Source organism: Haliaeetus leucocephalus, unplaced genomic scaffold (genome assembly GCF_000737465.1).
Source record: "Haliaeetus leucocephalus isolate CR32 unplaced genomic scaffold, Haliaeetus_leucocephalus-4.0 Scaffold848, whole genome shotgun sequence".
Taxonomy (NCBI): Eukaryota; Metazoa; Chordata; class Aves; order Accipitriformes; family Accipitridae; genus Haliaeetus; species Haliaeetus leucocephalus.
Window position 1 is genome coordinate 15,706,371 of NW_010973284.1, and position 22,534 is coordinate 15,728,904.

Consider the following 22,534-nt stretch of genomic DNA (forward strand, 5'->3'; position numbering starts at 1 on the left):
CATGTTATCTTGCCACAATCCTGAATAAGGCTCCAATTACCGCTTACTGGAAGGGTACTCTGTTTTTACTGTTTTAGATATTAGCATTTAACATAGCCAAGAAACAGAAACAAGATGCAATATTTTGGGAAGGGGTGATACCAGAGTAATAATCAAGCAAAATTCCTGCTTGCTGGAGTGACTATATCTCCCTTGAGTTCTTCTGGTGCTGAAGTTCCTAGTGCCAGTGGCACTAATTATTCAAGCTTCTGTCCACTCTTTTGTTTGTGCTGAAGATAGTTATTGGGCTCCTGTATCATCTTGTTCTCTGCAAGGTCTTAATTTAAGGTACAGCTTGGCACATCTTGGGCTAAAATTGTGTTGTCTTCTCAGAATTGACCCCTCTGTGAGTCTCTCAGGGCTGCTTTATTGTATTTTGGTTTTGAGGTTTTTGGTTGTGTTCTGGTCCCCCCTCCCCTTTTTCCAGTTTGAAGTGCTATATGTGAGTTGACTTAAGGAGACTTCAGATGAACCTGAAGCAAGAGTTGGGTATTCAGCCTGGTAACTTTTCAAGTTACTCTGTGCTGCTAGTTTTTTTTGAGACCTTAGTCACCTCTGATCAGCTTTAAAATGCTTTATTTATTTATGTACTTTTTTCCAACCAGTGTCCCCAGCTCCACTCTTTTCCTTCTAGGAGTGCAGGAGTCCCCCTGTCAGCACGACCCATGAGCTGTCTGGAGGGTGTTACTTGGGGGCAGGCGACAAGGCGTGGGCTCTTGAACACACTGTCAGACCATGAGGAACTGTACTTAGGACTTGAACACAGCCCTCCCTCTGGATTTGGCTGCTCATTGCAGCTAATTATAATTGTAAATTTGCCCTTAAAATCAAATTCTGCTTAAAGAGTAACTTTTGCCTTGGGGCAGCCTTGTAAGCGGAAAATACTTATCCATAAAGCAGTTTACTTGGCTTATGATTTCCTGTAATCCCTATATTGTTCTCTTAAGATATTTGTATGAGAGTGAAGAACTGCTTTCTACAGCCCAGCCTCTCCCCTCGTTGTGCCTGATCTTGTATAGAAATCATCACCTTTTGTTTTATGGTATCTGTTGTGTTAAAGCGTAATGAAGTTTGGCAGAAAATAAACACCCTTGCATTCCAGCATGTCCTCAGATATCAGAGGGGCTGGGGGCAGCTAGGCTTAGATTCTTAGTGAGGCCCAATTCAGCACTATGTGTCCAGTTGCATTCAATATATTGAACTATCATGATTATGGATGCACTAATAGTGCACTGTACTTTCAATTTAGTCGTGTTCAACGAACTATCACGGCCAGTCTTAAGGAGTTTGGTTGTGTTCAACAGACTATCACAGCTAGATTAATGAACAGTACAGTTTATTAAAGCAATAGGAGTACAGGTTCTTTTGGATTGACAGTGATAAATACACTGTCTGCAAAGCATGTGCAAATAATAATACAGTCAACTACAAGCATGCTAAATTATGGAAAAACTCTATAGAGATTTCTGAGTTTCCCGGGGAAGTACTTGGTATAACTTAGGGTTCGAATCTTACCCAGTAGGCATCCCTACGGGGGGGAAGAGAGGTTCAGCCTGTCAACTGCTCCCAGAAGTCAGCGATGTTCTCCTGACTTGTCTATGATGGTGTCTTCCCTCACATTCCTCCTCTTTTAAGCCCTTTTATATTTTCTTATATTTAGGTGGAGCTTGAGTGATTCTAGTCATATATACCTTTATTATGATTGGTGTAAAATCTCCTCACTTTACTTTTAAAAGTATATGCTAGAGAAAATTCAGAGCGCATGCTCAGCGAGGGGTGGTCGCACCTTGAAGGCAGGTAGCTTTTGGGATGGAGGTGTGTTTTGGTATTATAATAAGCAAAGTTCACCCAGAGAACATGATTTAGCGTTTCACTACTCCAGAACTGGGCACTTAGGATATAAATCAGAAGTAAGACAATAGCGTTGACAGAACCCTCATTATTTTACCTCCTTGCTTCAGTGGATTCAATGCAGGAACCTTCCATTCTTGTTCCAGTTCCCTATCCCTGTGATGATATCCCAGAGCCTGGCCACTCCACTCTCCACAGGCCTCTACAGGCCACTGTCTCCACTCTGCTTCACCTTCCGTGTTGTTTCTCAGAGTGAGTGTACCAAGCTCCCCTGGTGTTGCTAACATCTGAAGTTGCAGGTTATGTTGCTTACAGAATTATTAGGGAACAGATTTCTTGCATATGCACTGCATTCCACCCTGGAGGTTTACCTTCTTTTAAGAGGGGGACATATCAATAAGTCACTTCCAGCAATCATTCCACAGTATCACAGCCAGTTCCCATAGAAATGACTGGATGCTCCCAATCTTTTTGTCTCCCAGCAGGGTCTGCCTTTCAAGCTACCACTTCCACAGAGGAGTGATTGGGGTATGTCTCCTCAGGAATTTAGGCTTTTGGTTCTTTTAGCATAGGACAATTTAGATAGAATCACTTTACCTGCGACTACAGCTTATTCTGGGATAAAACATAAAACTTACTTAACCTTGTGGCCATGCCACTCAGCAATTTGGGGTCAAGAAGCAAACAGCAGCATCATGCTCAACTGAGGTGTGCCCTCATCACTTGACTGTCTCTAGTCTGGTTCACTGTCTGAAATTGGGACAGGGTTATTTGCCCAGTGATGTAAAGTCCTGCCCTTTGTTGGGAGGTTTAAGTAAATCTGAATGCATGAAGTTATTTCTGCAAAACAGGCCATGGAATAATTGAGTACAGCAGGAGTAACCACCGGTCGTCCAGCAGGTCTGGAAAATGGGGCTTTGAGCTGCATGGGTTCTTGTTGGGGAATGAGCCACACAGCTCATGAAGAGGAAGTAGAAGGAATAATTAAGCTTAGCTAACCCTCCTCATTATCTCATCTCTTCGTGATTCATAAAGAATGAGTTTCTGAACAGTTTTGGATCAGTTTATATCTTTGCTTCCTGATTAATAAGTTAAAGATCAACTAGTGGTTTCAGGGTCAGTCATTAAAACAAAACTGCTAGGATTCAACCACAGGTAATTTGGTACCATTTTAAGTGTAGTGGATTAAAACCTACGTAAGCTAAAATGAGAATCACTTAGGTAAGTGCGAAAGCGTACATAGATGGCAGTTGAGTGCAAGATTTGAATGGAAGCAAGCTGAGAATAAGTAAAGAAAAACATAATTAAAAAATAAAAAGGCCCCCAGAATGCCTTTATGTTCCAAAATGCCATATGGTCAGTTGCTTGGCATCATCTTCCCAAGTATGCTAGCAATGCTCTACAGGTTGCTTAACATCAGTGCCCAGACAGGAGGCAATGGCTGAAATAGTGATGTGAAAAAGGGAGCAGCTTGAATGCTTCCATCCACGTGCTAGCAGTCAGGCAGCATTGGATTGTCATTGCTTCAGAATGTGATGGTTGTGTTGGAGCTTGCTTCAGTAAGAGTTCAGTAGGAACTGTTTGGATGTAAGTGATGGAATGATGTTTTAACACTGTCCTCCTTAGTTTGGGTGGCAGAATTTTAAGAAAAGTCTGTTAAGGTTTCTTTTTTGTATCTTACTATTTATTTGCACAATGAATAATTATAATTCTTGTCATGGGGGCCAAAACATACATCAAGCTACTTAAGGGTAAGGAGTAAGCAAGACTCGTGAGTTACGACACATACTCAGAATAATGCAGGGAAACAATGAGGGATATTATTGAAGCAAAACTAATTTCTGTTCTTGTGTAACAGTCTGACCAGAACAGTGAAGGACATCACAAATCCATTCATTTATTTCAAAATTTGCAAAACAAATCCCTTCTTACACGTAGTATTTGTACAACATGAAATTATTATTCAATAAGTTGACATTTTAAACCTATTACCGCCTAAACCCATCTATTACTGAGCTATTCAGAGCACTAAGTTAACATTTACTAGAACATTCATCCTCACATCATGGAGAGATCAAGCTCAAATCCTTTATTTCATATTCAGATCTTGTTGGGTCAGGATTGAAAACTGCTACCTTTCTGATACTTTACCGAAAAGCCACTCTGAAATCCACAAAAGAATTATTATCAAGTTACTGCAGTTATTCAGCTAGATGTTGACTTTGATATGTCAACTCTCTGATCTTTAATAGAAAATTGATGGTCTTGCCCTGAGGGTCAGTCATATGCATGACCAGGATAGGCCAAGGTTTGCATTAAATTACACCCAGCCTTGCATTCTCATTCTGTGGCAGGCAAAGTCAAACAAAGCCAAATGGATCCCTTGTTAGTTTTGTTTTCTTCATTGTTTTGTGTTGGCATATGGATTTAATTCTGTAATGGGTGACTGCTGGGCACAATCTGATTTATTGATTTTCTGGGGAAAGTTTTTGTGAGAGCACCCAGAAGTATAATAACGTAAAAGCAACTGGTGCAATTTTTGTTCTTGTTGCAGTATGTGTATTATAGCACTTATTCCACAATTGACTGTGTCACAAGAAATGAGGTTAAATTTGTGCTTCCAGAACTTGCTTCCTTCAGCCATGGGCTGAAGTTGTCAATCCCATTGTGGCTTTTTTGGTTCCTATAAATTTTGTACCTGTGGTGACTGCAATGAATTGTACAAACTTTGGCCCTTTTCAGTGCTGTTCGTTGTCAGTTCATACAAAGTTGCATTTTTAACTTGTCTGAGGAAGGAGCACTGTACGGCAAAACTAGGACATCCGTGGTCTGGGAGTGCATTTCGGATCCCAGCTTCTAAAGTGTCAGCTGAAGCCACAGGGGGTTGGGTGAGCTACTGCTCCATGCATAATTTCTTAGATGGCTGTAGATGAATATGTTGTATGGCAGCAACTAAAGGAAATGAAAGAAAGGGAATACATTTTCCATTTAAAAAAAAACCCAACCAACCCCAGAAACTGTTCTTCAGCTTCTGTTTCCTGCAACTGCTATTATGTAAACACCATATCAAATATGCCTACAGAGACTTGGATGGCATAGCAGCATGTTCTGGTCTTATCTGTAGCTTCCTGCAAGGTACTTAGGTTTACTGTTCAGTTCGCGCTGTTCAAAATAATGACAGAAAATGAATATACTTCCTTTCTTTCTCAGAATGAAGCAAAATTTTCATACCAAATTATCATAGGAGATGATGGACAGACAAGTTTGGACGTACGCCTCTCTGGATAATGGCAGCAAAGCAAGTCCCATTCCTTACTGAGTGGAAGTTGGCCAATACAGTGGGCCTTATCCGGGCTGTCACATGGGACTTCTGTGCATTAATTGGAGTGTCCCTTTCCTCATATGAAGTCTGGAGAGGATCCTGGATAGAGAGGAATCACTTTTTAGAGATCTTAACCATTTTCTAAGTAGGCTGATCATGGAAAGTCTCAGTTTACACAACTTGTGTCTATTGTTTGTGTTGATTTTTGTGGCAGTATTATTTTGTTGGCTAGATTTTTCAAAGCCTTAGCTGGGAGGCAGCCAACTCTCGCTGAAATGCAATAGGATCCAACGTTCAGAAAACCTAACTGATTTAGGAAGACAAGTCTCATTGAGTTTCAGCAGGACTTACATGCTTAAGTCTCTTAAATGCTTCTGAAAATGCCAACCTTGGATGTGAATGCCAACCTTGGATTCTAAACATACATGCTAAGCACTTCCACAAAAGAAGCAGACTGTTCACAGTACACACTGCAGGACAGAGCTGTTTCACAACAGATGCATGTAAAAGCATTTAGCTGTTAGAAAAAGGGTGTCAGATTTCAGATTTGAAGGAGAAGGCACAGCCTAATGTGAGTATTAATACAGCTCTTAATGCCAAGTTAAGAACATCAGCAAACATATAGGAATGATTTTTAGGAATAGCCCTTGTTACTGCTTTGATGTGAATCTCCTTCATCAAACTCAGAATTAACTTTGCTGAAGTCAATAGATTTTTGCACCCTTGTAAGTAACTGCAGTCAGGCAACCCTCTAACTATATATGCTGTTGTAGAGCAAAACATACAGATCATAAATAACATCACAGGGAGACTGGGTCCACTTTCTCTGCAGTAATTCTTCTGATATGCTTTGAGTTACATCAGGATAAATTTGGCCCACTGAGATTAGTGTAAAAAAGGAGATAGTGTTTCTTAGCTAGAAAGGTGCATATAAATCCCTGTATCTCTAACTTTGATCAGCTTAACACTCAGCTTTCTGTGCGAATCCTTTACCTTCTCTCTTATTTCAGAGCAGCTAATGCTGGCAAATGCCTGTTGGACCTACAAAATTACAGTGCTGTACAGTGGAGGTGCTGTGAAACTCCCAGAGCATAGAAGTGATGCTCAGATCAAACTGTCTTTGTCCTCTTTCTAGTGTATGAAATTGTGTGGATGACTCCTTCAAATCTCTCTTTCATTTTGGAGCCTGATCCTGTGACCCACTGATTCCTCTCATCTCCCTTTAAAGCTAGTGAGAGTCAAAAGTGCTCATCACCATTCATGGTGCAGGATTAGGCCCTTAATTACCCTTGGAAATAGTCATTCCCTTCTGGGTGATGAAATGGTGGCGTATCAGCCTTACCTGGTGATGGTAATATCTCTTCATGTTTGTCTTAAGATGCCTAGCTATAGATCTTGCTTTGTCAAGACAAGGAAAATTTCTGTGTCTGCCTGCCTGCCAGCCCCCCCCCACTATACACTTTATGCAGCAACGTATGGCACCAGCCTGTTTTCAGTTTGTCCCTTAGGAAAGAAAAGATAGTATCCACTCTTTAAAAATAGCTCATCATTTAATACTTTCCTGTATAATTAGGAAATGATGTTCATCTGACAAAGTACATTCATTAAATAATTTCAAAATAAGCCAGAGGCATTGTTTAAACCTAGTGTCAATATAAACTGTAAAAAATGTGCAGAATAGTTAAATTTTAGCCAAAAGTGTATGTTAATGGAGCAAGAACACTAAATGTTTTTTCTGCTTTTTAAGGCATCGAACTATCTTTTAGTGCAAGTTCTGCCTCACAGCCAGATCTGGCCCCTTCTTCACCCTAGCCCTTTCATCTCCCTTTGTTCCATGTCTATGCTGAGACTGAGATTTTCCCACCTCTCTCAGTCTTACTGTGGCTCTGAAAGATGATTGCCTTCCGGTGAAGCCCTTTCCCCTTCTTCTGTACCCAAGCTCCATGTTCAATGAACATCAAAAAGCCTTATCATACCCTGATGGTTTAAATCTTTAAACAGAGAGTAACAGCCTGAGTACATCCAGACCCCTCACATCCTATAGTCTTGTCACTATGTGTTCCTGCAACAATTACCAGGAGAGGGAGGCTGCGGAGTGAATCAAGTAGCGTGTGTTGTCTCCCTGGACTCCATGCTGATGCTCTGATCAGGACTTCAGCAAAATTCTGTTTGAAATGAGAATAGACTAATTTTCATCAGACTCTTCTCAGAGGAATCCCATGTGGGCTAGCATGCCAAGGGTCATCATTAGAAAACTGCCTTCAAAAGAGCTGAGGTTTCTTGTGGCAAAGCTTTCTCCCTTTACTAAATTTATAAACATTTATGTAAAAATGTATACATTAATTGTTCAGTTTCCTTGTATGACTGCAAAGTAATGCCCAAAAACATACTTGAAGAAATGCACTTGTAAAAATAGCCCAAGTAAGGACAAATATGTCCTCATTTTGACTGAAAATTCAGAATACCGTGATCAAAGGATGCTGTAACTCCCAGCTGTTCAAAGGGACTTCTATTAAAAAAAAATCAGATGTGACCAAGAATAGAAAATAACTCATTAAGAGCTTAACTAGACGATGACAGGTGAAGCCATCAGTTCCTTAAACAGTGTAATGTTTTTCTAAGCAGTTTCTGTTATTTTTCTCCCCCCCCCGAATCGATTTATACTTTCTAGCAATAATTATGAGATCAAGTAAAGTTTGTCTGCTATGGAAAATAAATACATACACAAGCCACTGGGCTGTGGAGTAATTAAGACATCACTTTACTGCAGTTGCATTTTTGTAAGCATAGAGAAATTATTGAATTTATTTTCTACTTCCCATTTATCAATTTTCTTCTGAAGTAGTGCAGTTCTTAAAAGGCAAAAGAAGGGTAATGGGAAGTCTATAAGAAAAAGAATGATCTCTGGAAGTTGTAAGCCTTCAGCCATAAAGAAAAGGTCTTTTCTCTGTCTTTTGAGACTTGCAAGCAATGATTAGTAGGTAGATATGATTCTCTCCTCATTTTTATAGCTATTGTTTAGCTACTACAGTGTTTGTAAAATACATTTAAAAAAATCTTTATAATTCTCTTAAGCAGCTTAAATCCCTTTTCACTTTCCCCAGGCAAAACCTGATTCACTTGCATGTTTTTGGGCTCTGACCTTCACAATGCTGATCTCCCAACAGTAGTAGCCAGTTTCTTATTCTTTAAGTGCTAGAGGAATCATGAAAAATTCAGACACTGGGTTTCCCTGAGACCAATCTGGTGGCTTTGTCTTTGTGCTAACTGCTGCTTTCTATGCATCATTCAAAAGGTACATACTGTTGTCAGCCCCTGAACTGCTACTTGGTGTTAAACATGAATATTTGTAGCTTAGCAAGGGACTAAATTTAAAAAAATTAATATTTGACAACCTTTGAGAAGGCATTACTGGCATGAAACTATACGAATGAAAGACCGTATTTGTGAAAAATGAAAACTTTCTTCACTGGGGCAATTCTAAACATTACAAGATTTGTTTTGAAACAGCTCTGATTGCTGGACTTTCTTCTGGATACACAGATTATGATTGTACCAAAGAAAATACTATAGTGGAGTTGTTTTTTCCGGTATACTGCAGGGGAAAATTCATTCTGTGCATGTGCCACTAATCCTGTCTGACTAGAAAGCAGAGAAAGATGGTGTATGGCTTATTCTGGCTACACATCAGAGGTGCATCCAATAGTAAAATTGCCTTTTTCCACATTTCTTAATTAGAAATAGAATCGTCTTCAACTAATAGAATCTTTTATTAGTAACAAAAAGAATTGCTAGCTCTCTAGTTCAAGTGGCATATCTGCATAACTTATAGCCTTAAGAGCTTACAGAGTCACTCACACTCCTGGCAGAATGCCTTTTACTCTCCCATATTAATGAGTTGTTCTAAATTTAGTCTACTGTGACAAACTAATATTAATACAGTATTTTATGGCCCAGAGCATTGTTAATGCATAAGAATGAAACACTGAATCAAAGGAAGGGGAAAGGAGGCAAGATTACTTAGTATGATTGTCAAGATACAAGATAATCCAACTATGTAGATATTAAGACTTAAATATAATACTCTGCTTATAGATTTATATTATGTGAAACATTTTCTATTATTTTAAATCCTTGTAGTATTAGTTTCCTATTTTCAAGGGTTTATAACTCGGCCATAAAAATTCGCTCTGGGCTGAAACTTGGCATACAAGGTCTTAACCTGGGAGCATATTTTTAAGAAAATTTTCAAACAAATCCATACTTGTCTTTAGTAAAAGTGGGACAACAGTCAACATATGACTATTGGCTTTAAAAACTTTAATTTTTATGACAAGTCTCAGGAAACAATGGGGACTAATAAGGAAAGCCAAGAAGAGCCTGTAATAAGATTTAATTGTTCTTTCTGTATTATTTTGATATTTTTTTTTAGTTGCAGAATATTAACAGGACAACATATTTGACAGGCAGTGGCTCTTTAGATGTCAGAGTTTCTTCCACTGAAAAATTAAGGGGAGTTTTGTCACTCTTTCAAGGGGAAGTATGATTGGGTACGCTACTTGGTAGCTATTTTATAGTGATGATTTTACTATCTTGGTATTTACCTAAATAGATATTGGCATGACTATTATTTAGTTACCCTTTTGCAGGAGAAAAAGACTTTATGCAGGATTTTTATAAACACGCACATGTGTACATACGTACAAATACATTTCATCTGTGCAACCTAAATACAAATCTGAATAGAGTTGAGCCATCTACTTGTGTAAACTAAGATGAAGAAAAGCATATTGACCCTAACTGATGGGAGGTGCTCTGCTCTAAACTATGCCAGGTATTTACGATGCGTGCCAGAATGCTGCCAGTTGTGAGGTGTATCATGGATTTCCATTGTAAACAGTAGGCAACAGACAGGAGCTGAGCAGATGTGGAAGCGTAAGGTCAGCAATGAATTGTATAAGGTGCCTGCCTACATGTGCCATTACTGAAAATCTACCATATGTGAGGAGGGATGATAAAGTTTTTTGACTACCTGATGGCATAATGGATTTTTTTACAAAAAACCTTTGGAAATTGTATACAAAAAGTAATTTTTTATGTACTTTGGATCTCTGACCCAAATATTTGCGATATAGAATTTAACCCCTGATTTGGCCTTTCTTTTCTCAGATTTGCGTGGATTAGGAAGTTTTATCTCTAGTGTTTACAGGGATAAACAGATTAGTTTGGGGGTCTTGAGTGGTTACGAAACTTGAAAGGTCTGGGATGTGCACAGTAGGTCTTGGAGGATGCCAGTTCTCTCAGCCTCATCTGGGTCATGCTGCAGAGCTGTCAGGATGGAAGTCGTCTTTGTGCAAGTGGAGAAATGTTCCATTTGGCACTCTTCTCAAGGAAATGTTTAGAAAAATGAATCTGCTTTATGGCTGCTGGTGTGAATTTAACCCAGGTTAGTTAAACTGCATCCAGCGCTGTTGTGATACGCTCCTTCGAAACATGCAAAGTACTTGAATGCTTGGTTGTGGGATAGGAACTTCCTCTAGTGTTTCCATGAGCAGTGGTATAACTTGCAGTTGGTGTCATTTGGGAAGGAAAAATCTCTCTTAACTCCACTGAAGTTTCTGTGGACAGGGAGATTATGGAATCAGCAGATGTCTAGCTAGCACAGAAGCCCAGCACAAACTGGGTTTTTAACTTCTGTGGAAGTCAGATAGGAAACAGAAAGCGTGCAGAAATAGAGCAGAGGAATGAGGAGCCTTTGCTCTCCAGCTCCTGCAGCTCTTCACGCTGTAGGAGGAGGGTGGGTATCAGAGTTGGGTGCATTGTTCTGCTTAGGGCCCTGCTGTCAAACTAATGACAATAACTTCCACGGGCAGCGGCAGATCATGCCTGATGGGGCAGGGGGGATTGGCAGAAGTTACGTGTAAGCCGCGTAGCTCGGGTAACAGAGAGTCAGTGGTAGGGGGCAGTAGCTCGCTGGAGACAGATTTTAACGAGCTACTTCACAAACTGGGCAGAATCATTTCCAGCACAGCCTTTGTTTCACTGATTCAGTCTCCATAAGGCCCCTATGTGTTGACAGAGAAGCACAGGCTAGAATTTATCTAAAACTAATGTAATTTGGAATAAAATCACAAGAACTGGCACTAGGGATTAGTTGCCTTGTATATTGTGTTGTTCAAGTTGTACCCAGCCGCTAAGGTGGGTAAGATGCAGCCAGGGCTGGTTGCATCCCACCCCATAGCATTGAGAGTCTGCGAGACCAAAGCCCTACTTATTCAGATTTGCTTCATTGTGCAAGATGCCAGTACATTCCACATTACACAAATTATGGAGTTCATTAATCTTTATATGCCATAATTAAGTCTGTTTAAGTCTACAGTGCAGTCTATGGATTCCTTTTAGTGGGTGTTTGGGGAGCAATGGATCCGTGTTTTCCTCACTCTCCCTGCCAGTACTAGGTCTTTACCAAGCAGACCTAATGATCCATCCAGCCATCTTTGTCCCTTGAATCCTGGTCATATATACGTTCACTGGAGAGTGAGCAAACTGTCATTTTGGGGAAGGAGTGTTACTGAAAACTGTCTTGTTGCGTAGAAGGCAGGATGAAAGGCAGGCAAATGCAATCTTCTGTCAAAACTGAAAATGATTCCTGTGCTTGCTTTGCACTCTTGTAGAAACATAAAGTAGATTACTGAAATTTTCTGTATTTGGATAGTATTTTGGTCTATCTTTTATCTCCTGCTGGCTTTAATTCCAGTCATGCAGCTGTGTTGCTGCATACTCCTGTGAAAAATCCCCTCAACAGAGTCACATCAGAGGTCTAAGGACTGAGTGGCCCATGCAGGTTATGAATGAACAGTCACTGTCAGTGCAGCATTTCTGCTTCGACAGCTATTTGCATGATATAAAGCCCTGATTTTGATGCATCTAGAAGACAGTTTCATGTGGTAGTGATTTATATTTGCATGAAACAAACTGAACCAAACTTAAATTTTCCATTTTCTTAAATACCATCTTTTCCCTTTTCCTTCCTTTTTTTTTTTTTCCCCACCATTTCTGGCTTTTTCAGATGTATGTATAAAGATAAAACCAAAGGAGTCAGAGCAGCAGCTTCAAAAATGTGCCCAGGCACCATGCATATCTGTTGTGTAGTGTTTCATTTGAGAAACTTGAAAGACTATTTTTAAGAGGTAAGTGCCAAACATCTTCCAAAAGCCAGGCCTCTCAAAGCTGTATGAGAGTAGCCACCCCAAATTGGATGCCCTTAGATTTGCCAGTTCTTCTGAAGTCTTGCCATTCTTCGGCATTGTTTTCCTTTGCAGTGAAAATCTTCAGGCATGTGGGTAGTGTGGAAGACAAAAAAAAATATTCCAGCAGCTGTCAAGATCTGGCCGTTTCCCATGCATAGAATGCTGATAGCTCCCATCTTGGGAATCAATATGTTACTAAAATGGATTGAAGGATGAGACTTCAAACTAACTCGTATAACTGCCTACCCGCTGTAGTGGGCAGAGTATCTATTTGGTAGCAGTGACTGTAAAAGTAATTTCTAATGTTATGAGTTTTATTTCATACAGATTTAATCAGACACATACTCTGTTTTTCAAGAAAATACTGAGGGGCACAGACTTAAAGAAATGTTTCCTTATATGACCCTGTTACACACAGTCTTCTGGACTGCAGTGATAAGTGGTGGGTTATTCTTTTATTGCTGAAAGAACTTGTTCAGTGTATGCAATATGCAAAAGGAGGAAAGCTGAGCATTAAAGCATATTACCAGTGTGCACTTAGAAGAAAATTATCCCATGAAAAACAAACCCTTCTACTTAAATGCTACACATAAACTGTAAGGCAACCAATTCTACCTTAATGGGTGAAATTGCTACTTGGTAGAGAAATAAAACTAATACTATTAAAGTATTGTGCTAGTGTAAGTGTTAACAGGTTGGAATCTTTTAAGTGCATGCTACTGTGGGAACTGGAGAGGCTTAGTTTGCGTTGGTTTTTTAAATTACACCTCTGGTTTATGAGAACTTCCATGCTTTTTTTTCCTGAGTCAGTCTGTCAGAACAGTTCTTTTTGTCAATGGGTAAGAAGCAGAGCTTGAATTTTGTGTAAGCATGTGAAGCATGGGAGATATCCCTTTCATGGGAAAAGGAGAAAGAATAGTATGAATCAAGCATGGTGGTAGACATTTTTCACTGCTCTTTTCTTCCCTTACACACTTTCAGGTATCTATACAATGCCATTGAACTCTGTTACCTTGCAGGCTAATATAACATTCAGAATTTAATTCCAAACAGGCTACCTGCATGATGATAGAGAGTCTCAAGAATGGTGAAACATATCATTAAAACTTGAGCATACAAAATATAAATGTCTGGTGGAGGTTTACAACATGGAAAGATGCTGGAGGTGTGGAAGATACAGAATACATTGTAATGGCACTGAATTCAGACGCTTATAAAATAGTAGGGGGGGAAAACATCACCAGCAATAATATAACCATGTAAGAATTGCTACTAATGATCCAGACATCTCATTTGACTCCTTTTGTCTTGATTGGTATGTACTTCGGTTATTTTCGTTGTTTTTCATTTAGACCATACAACTGCTCTATTCTGCATGTTCATCTGAAAGCCATCTGTTCACTAGAGGGCAGCATTTGATAAAATGTTTAAAAGCAGGCTTTTTCCACAGAAGTGAAGAAAATACATGCAGATCACTTTAATAACACTTTTAACAGTGTTCTCTAACATAAGTTTCCAGTTCTGTTTGTTGGGCTGGAACCTGGAACATTGTTTGTCTTGATGAGACTTTTTGAAAGAATTTTAAGGATTTGTTCCACTAATAAATATGAATTGGGTTTAGATGGATATATTATTTCAGGTTCGTAGAAATCACACCCTGCAGCCTGTATCTTCTATGCTTAGCCTTTTAAACGTACATAAATTAATGTTTTAAATTCTTACATTATTTTAAAAGAATAAAACATGAATAGGTTCACTTGTCTATTAGCCCTTCTATTTTTTTTTTTTTCTATTACTACTGCTTTTCAAGCAGTCCTGTCAGCATTATTACTTTATTCAGCAAAAAGCTTGGTTGCTGCAGAGTCTCAGTAGGCCTGTATGGCCAGGTACCTGTGGAGTCCCGTCATGGTACTAGAGGCAAAACTTCTTGTGCTGGTGTTGGATCCTCAACGGTAGCTGGTTTGCAAGGCTTTGCCAGGGCTTCCAGCCATCTTGAACAGGCTAACAGCTCCATGCAGCCTTCTAAGGGCCAGGGAGGCAGGTGGCCAAGAGACAGCCTACCTGGACTGACTGACCAGACAAGGAACCATTGAAGAGGTGTGATTTGGCATTTAGGGTTAGATAAGCAGGTATTTTCTGATTCATCACTAGCCAATAAACGCCATTTTGCTTCTGAACTAGGTGCATCAAATGAAAAGTGACTCCTGCCACCAAGCATTAAGGATCTGTCTGAGGAGACTATGTCACCCTTGGCTTTCTCTCTAGTTGTGGCAGAGGAAGAGATTGTTAAAAAGGGCAGTTTAACTGACCTAAGACTTGAAATGCCTTCTGGATGTACACATACTCCAGAGAAAGCATTTGAGTGATGAGACATCTAATTCGTGTGTGTCTAAAATTAAGTGGCGTAACCTGGACTCCGCAGCCACATATGTCACTTTTAACAGTGATTCCAGTGCATTTCCCTGGCGAACAAGAAGCAGATATGACCAGGGTTTGTACTGGAACCATTACGTGCGCTGGAAAATGCTCTGGTGGTTTAACAGACTTCACTTTCTTACGAGGTTAAGCAGTGTTGACTTAGGTGAACTCTTTGTAAGTGACATCTTTGCTGGGATTGCTAGCTGCGTGGGCAAGGTGAAAACTGGATCCTGAGGATAGATGTACTCAGCCTGCAACAAACACGCCAAGGACACACCTAGCTCAGAAGCTGAGCTGTGGTTAATCACGTTGTGCCTCTCGTAGTTCAGATGTGGCTGCCGAATGGGTGAAATTCTTACTTCCTATTTTAAGCTGTTAGTCTCCAGTACTGACTGTAGCTTTATGGCTAAGGATATTCCTGTGTAGTTAACAAAACAGAAGGTTTAATTTGGATGACAGGAGTTGTATAAATGGAATATTGTTATCTTTAGAATTGCATCTTTCACATGCTAGGTAAATCCAGGAGGCAGTTAAACATTTTCCCCTATGACATTACCGCAAATGTCATTTGGTGCTTCAAGACTATTTAAGGAAAATAAATTCACAAGCCAAGCTGGAGAGTGATGTTTATATCATCATATATATGTTATTTTTTGCTGGAATAGATTGTCACAAGCTGGACTTTATGCAGGCTTTCAAGACAAATCAATTGGTATGCCTTTTTTTTTTTTAATTGTTGTTAAATATCTCTTTTAACGTGTGCCTGTTTGTCTTGAAGCTTTGTGGTTGTGTTGGCTGACAACTGGTTTGGAGATGTTTGGGGAGCTCTCCTGATTTACGTGCAGTGTAAGATACCTGCTGCTTCTGTCCTAATTGCAAGTTTCTGTCTAGTGAAGTGATGTCTCTGCTCAAGCCATGCTGCTATAAAGGAAGAGGGAGGAACCATCTGTAACAGCCCTGGTAACTGTAACTTCCTGGGATCATTCAACAAAATCTTCAGTCCCTTTTTGTATATCCTGACTGGTTAAACTGTTGCTGGCTGGCAAGTGAAACACTGTGGTGCCACTGAAGAGCATAGTCAACTCAATGCTTGTATGGTCTTCATCCAACAGTAGAAAGAAAACAAACCATTTGCTTTACATTTTAGTCTTGGTAAGAGTATACAAGAATGTCTGTTTTATGGTACTAGGAGAGAGTAGTTTCTACGTGTACACCAAAGGCACAGGCACACAGCCCTGTGCCTTCATTTCACTTTAAATGGTTCATCTAGCTCACTCTGAAGCCTGAAGTTGAACATCCACAAAGATCAATGCTTACTGATGAGATAAGGGGCAGAGCTGTTCTAATAGCACAGGAAGACTGAAGTTTTATGCCATCTTTCTTTTGGTGCTTCCTGAGGAGCATTATGCCCTCTCTGTGAATGCTACTGAAATGAACTGTGCTAAAATACAACCAGCTTACAATACTGATGCTAGCATGGTTGGTTGGTGTAACTGAAAGAGCAGGGTGGCCAAGGGAAACTCTTTCCAGGGAAAAGAGCTAGAGCCAGGTATCTCGGCTCCAAAGATGAAGTGAACTAAATAGTAGTACTTAGTGGTACTTATTGGGCAAAGATTTATTGAACAATAGCTGCATCTGACTAAGGAGTGAACACACTTCATTTTATTCCCAATAGCATCATCCTGTTCCCAGACCTTTGGTTTCCTAGAAGGGTGTAATTGTAGTTTCTCCTCTCTAGAGTTAACACAAAAGATATTATTCAGGATTTATGTTCTTGGTGCCTGTTCAAGAAAATTCAGCTAGTCCTTTAAGCTACCTCCAGTGAAAGCTGCTTGTTAGCAAATAACTCGGTCCAAGAGCTTCACGTCCTGTTGTAAATTACCCATAGTGATGCACCGTGCTGCAGTGTGGTCAGCCAGGCAGTTATATCTCATCAACAAAGCAAAGAGTCCTGGTCTTTTCACCAAGGGGAGATACCTGAAATGAGGTTAGTACAAGTGTCCTGCTCCTGCTATATCTACCATGATACCTTTACACCAGCGTTCAATGGTGGTGATCCCTGTAATTGGTTGCCTCTGCACCCTAGAAGGCAGGAAGCAGTAGCATCCCCTCAGTCTCACCTTGATATTATATTCCTTATGCCTTCCTTTCTGCTGGACTACGGACAAATGAGAGACTTGCTAGGAGTGCAGATCCTGTTGAGTTCCAACCAGCAAAATGGGAGGTGTGGCAGGGGAGGAGCCCCTAGTGCTCATATTCCCACCTGCTTGGATGGAGAGCCAGCCAACCTCCCTCCTCCCCAGCCACATGGAGCACTGCTGAGACCGCTGGCAAGGACTGGCAGCTTCTGGACTTAGTATCCATGGCATGACTCATGGCAAACTGCTCACTCAGGACTGAGCCCAGGCTCTGGCAGGGATTACATTTGTAGTATAAGTGGTGAACATGTTCCAGTTTGTTGTTGTTATGGCGGAAGCTGGAAATAATCTTAGAATGGAAATTGTTGTAATTGCATGCCTTCAGTACAGAGACCTTTCTGTACTGGCCTGTGCTGTCCATGCCTTAATACATCAATACTGTTCAGCTTAAAAACAAAACAAACAAACAAAAAAAGCAAACCCCTATATACGAGAGCAAAGGAGTCCCAAAGAACATAATGTTTGGTACTCTGGTTTTGTTTTTTCCTTTGGGCTGAGGTATTTAATTCAGTCTTTTACTTAGATTGCAAACTCAGCTGTACCAAGAATACAACAGCCGTTTCTCCCCTTCTTATTACTTGTCACTCTGTTTTCTGCAGTCATGTTCCTCTTGTTGCTGACAGGATGACAATAAGCTTAATAAACCCTCAAACACATGAAAAAGCTCATTTGAATAGGTATTATTATTCTGTAATTTCACAGCTTTTTACAGGGCATCACCGACCTCTGGGAAGAGATGTACACAGAGGTAACGTTGACAGACTTTGGCCTGTTACTGGGAAATTCTTGGTGAGTAAATCTGTGATTATATTGGTAGGACGAGGCCTGAACACCTCTTCTTCTGAGGCAGCCTTTTCACTACTGAAGCAGATTAACAAAAGAGGCAGATGCCAGTGACAAAGTGCCAATATTTGTTAACAGATGTGATCTTTGTAATGTAGCATGTGTTCTTAATTTGGCACTGCTTGACACCAGGAGGATATCTCTAAAGAAGGTGTCATTAGCTACATCCAGTAGGCTTTCCTCCTAAACTGGTCTTTGGTTAGTATCCATACTCTGGTTGAAACTGGCATTCTACCTTGTGAATGGGCACTATGCCACTCTGACAGATGGGCATGACAGTTAGACCAGCCAGGGAAACATTAAATTCGTCCAAGTTGAGTATTAGGGGCCAAACAGTCTATCCACAAATACAACACGGGCAGATTTGTGTTATTGTAATTGGTGAAGTGGATATGCTGTTGCTACCTGAGCTCCTAGATGATTAAACTTTCACATTCTCAGACTTTGCTTTGGCCATTTCCAGATTTTGGTTCTAGAAGAATGAAGACTACTGCTAAAAAAAACCAAAAACCAAAAAAACCCCAAACCTAGGAAAGAATTTGCTTTTTGAAAGAAACTTCCATGTTTAGTGAAGAAAATATTGAGTGAGCCAGTCATGTTTCTTGTTAAGTAGGTTGATGGCAGTCTTCTATTTATGTTGACTTCCAGTTAAGTATTTAGGTGAAAATGTTTCACACAGTATTTCCCTTCTCCAGTTTAAAAATTAAAAAATGTTGAATAGGATATTTTTCTGTCTCAATCTCTGGAGCAAAAATGAGGTCTGTTGCATCAGTGAGAAGTCAGCTGAGTTACTTCAGGAATTACTTGCTCTGATGTTTTTAAGAAGGGAAAACATAGATGCTTAAGTAATGTATATTTAAAGATTTTAAAATCTAATAAAGGTAGTTATGATGGGTTTCCTCTGTAAAAACATGCTGTCACAATTGCTGCTTGTATAATTCCACTTAACCACTTACCTTTGCTTGCAGATGAAATTGGTTTATTGTTTTACTTAGGAAAAAAATATTAACTTTGACTTAAAAGTGAGAAGAGTTCTGAAATATTTTTGCAGAAACTTTAATGCTTTGTATTTAGTAGAAATTGTAGCAGGCATGACTTGGACCCTGAACGTCTTTCTGCAGCCAAATGGACTTTCTTGTGATTTGTAGCAATGCATTATATGAAGAAATCTCCTGTAAATGAGAGAAAGAAGGCCCTACTCTCTAACACAATCAGTGCAATTCTGATATTTTCGTAAGGCTGCAGTGTGTTTTTAGTGCAGTTTTGCAATATCTGCAGAGATTGATCAGTCAGATCTGTCTAAGTAAAAAGTGCTGAAAAATATCTCTACCTTGGTGGAAAACGCAGGTGCTTGTGCTCCCCCTCTGAGACATGAGGGATGCAGCAGGAACAGTGGTCAGTGAACCCCTGGAGGGCTACCTTTGCTAGGTAGCAGAGGTTGTAAGGATAACACAGATACAGACTGCTTTTGTCACCCAAACTCTGCAGTATCGGCACGTTTCCCTACCACTGGAGAATTCATGAGCTTCTGTAGCCTTTGATACAGATGTATATGGTAACTTGTTGCCAATTTTGTGCAATTAGGGCATACAAAATGGTTTCCCTGTTAGGAATGTTGCATGTGCTACGACACTAATTAGGGGTTTCTCTCCTTTACATGCATGCCTGTCTGCCATTAATATTAATGGCAATTTTGCCCAAGCACAGGGGAAGACAAGACCCGTGTAACTGTGACTTAAACTTTTGTCTTGGAAATTCCCTGTATAGTTGTTCTTGGAACCTGCTGGCTTGCAATTTACTAAACCTACCTGGTGAAAGTGGTAGTGTGTAGATGAAACAGTTACTTTTTTAAGGGGATATTTTTATTAACTATTCGATAGTTTTTCCCCTCTGGGTCTCTGTGTTTTGTCCCTGTGGTTACATTACAAGCTTTTCTAGCTATTAAAAAAAGCCACATTTTATGCATATTTAATCAGGGTTTTTTTCCTATACTGAAGCTTCTATTATAAATAAGTAAAAAAAACCACCTTCAGTGGCTTCAGTGGTTATACACTTCATATTTTCACAAGGAGGTGCATCATGTTATCTCCTAATAGATAAAATGAAATAAATGAATCTGTTAGTATTTTCAGAGGAGAGATACAGGCTATGGGGATTTAAAACTCCGCTGAAATTTTGGATTTAGTGCAGATTAAGGCGAAACCACTGCAGGCATGCAGTGCTCTGTAAGGGCATCCTAGCAAGCTGCCTCCAAGGAGTGAAAGCAAAGCAGGTCAGAGAGCTTTGGGCTTCCAGCTCACTGCCAGGTGATTGCAGGGGTGAGCAGAGTGAAGTGGCAAGGCAGAGGGTGGTGCAAAGCCATTCTTAAGAAGAGACAGCTTCTCCAGAAAATGGGAAGGCACTTAGTGGTGACTTCTGCTCAAAAGTCACTGGAGATGGTCATTAAGACGCTGATTAATAGGATAAGTGATGTAGGCTGGACAAGATCAGTCCTTGTCTCTTGGCAAAGCCCATCAACAAAGACATGGCATGTATGTCAAGGACAGCAGATGAGGATGATTTACAGCTTGTGCTTTCATTTCACAAAACTAAAATAAAAGAAGATTTTTTTTTTTTAAAAATCCATGCTTCTAGTTGCACATACATTCCAATAGCTAGAGCTGATTGTACAGTTTTACTTTTAGGTGCAGACATGCGTAACTCTCTGTTTGAACTTAGCTTTGGGGCTACTTGAGCAAACTTTTCAGTGCTCTGAATGGGTGAGACTATAAGTGAATTATTCCAACTTCACAAGTCCTTTTCCTGCACAGCTGATCTAGAGAAGCTGAGAGGAGAACAACCATAGAAGCTAAAAAGCAGGGCTGAAATGAAATGAAAGTCCATAGGGCTGTGGATGTCAATAGAAGAACAAAGATGTGAGTGCAGTCATATCTTTGTTCAGGGAAAAGGATCTGTGCCTTTTATGCAACTTTATCTATGTGAGTTACTTTCCTGACTGAGCAAATAATGGTCTCAAGTATCTAAAGGGGTACACTTTTTTGATTACGTCAACAAAAACATTTCAAATTCTTAATAGTAAATCCCCCCAAATTTCTGGCATTAAGAACCAGCACAACTGTGCCAGCAGCTGGCTCCACCTGGAGGACAAGATCTGCTGCAACAAAACAACAGTAGAAATAATTGCCCTTGCTCCTCAGAGGAAGGGTTTAAAATTATTAACATCAAGATATTCTCTGAAATTTCTCAGTGCTTCATTAATTCTTGAGGCTGTGAAGGCTGAAGAAGGAAAGAACATCTGCATTAAATGAGAGTTCATATAAATTGCCCTCCAAAGTGCACCTAAGAATGTAGTTGAAGGCATAGATCCCAAGGCCAGTTTGCTTTCCTCTTAATTTCTCTTCAATTATCTTGTTTCAGATTTGTACAAAATTTAAACAGACCACTAAGTGTCTCTTATCAATATCTTTAGAAGGGGGGGTGGGGGACGACGACAAGAAAAAGGTGTGTGTGGATACATATATAGCTGAGAGAAACAGAGAAGAGTGTATGTGCTGTGGAACCCAAAAAAGCAGAAGACAGGCTAGTGGTGGTGTCCCAGAAATGTCATCACAAATGGGCACAGATGTGAGATTCTGAAGGAGGAGGTTTATAATGAGATTAAATGGCTTGAGCAGCTTCTCATCACAAAACTTACGACCACAAATCTTAACTGTGGATTGAGATGTTATTGTTATTTTGTTCTTGTAAATGATGCATGGAAGTGAGTCAACTGTGGTCTTACACCTTTGGCACAAAGACTCTGGTCAACTTGTGTCTCAGTGTCAAAAAAGAGATCAAAGCATTTACGTTTGCTCATTTGCCCCGAAGAAATCGTAGTTTTCAAATGCATATGAGCCTTTCCTGCAGTGATGCTTCTCATAAAGCTCTTACTGAACTGTGTATCATAACCTATGGCGGAGTGAAGTTTTACAAGATGACTGAAGCTGCAAGAAGGTTGAGCGTCTTGCTTTAGCCATCCCCAGGGAGAGTTTCACAAACAGGAGTCTGTTCTGTAACACCACTGGTAGCAGTGCCAAGAAAGCAGGATAGATCCTTGTCCTGTTCCAAACAGTAGCGAAAGTTCATTGTCTGCTTCAGGCATTCATTTGAGAAAATAAAAGTTTGATTCTGCATGCCTTTGCTCCTTGTATTTATACTGACATGAAGTGGGCTACAAAACTGCATGAAAAGCTTTGTCCTCAGTTTTACTGTACTGACTTAAAGAAGATTCAGGGCAATACAGAACCAGGGACGTTGTGTGTCTTTCCTACACAAAAGCTGGCCCTTGTTCATTTTTTTTTCCCCACTGCACTGAGTGTGTCTACACAGTTGATGCAGGGATCATGGCAGTGTAGTGGGTGGTTAGCATGCCTAACAACTGCGATGAAGATGAGGTGCCACTGCATTTCAGTGTTAATCGGAAAAGCCCACGAGGATCCTGGATTGCTCTTGGTTTGCTCATTGAGTCTTGTGCTACAATTAAAGTGTGGGGGTTTTTCAGTTGGTAGTAATCTTGTTTTTGTCTGGGGAGTGGTTTTGCTAACAATTGCTCTTTCTAGACAAGGAGCAGAGCA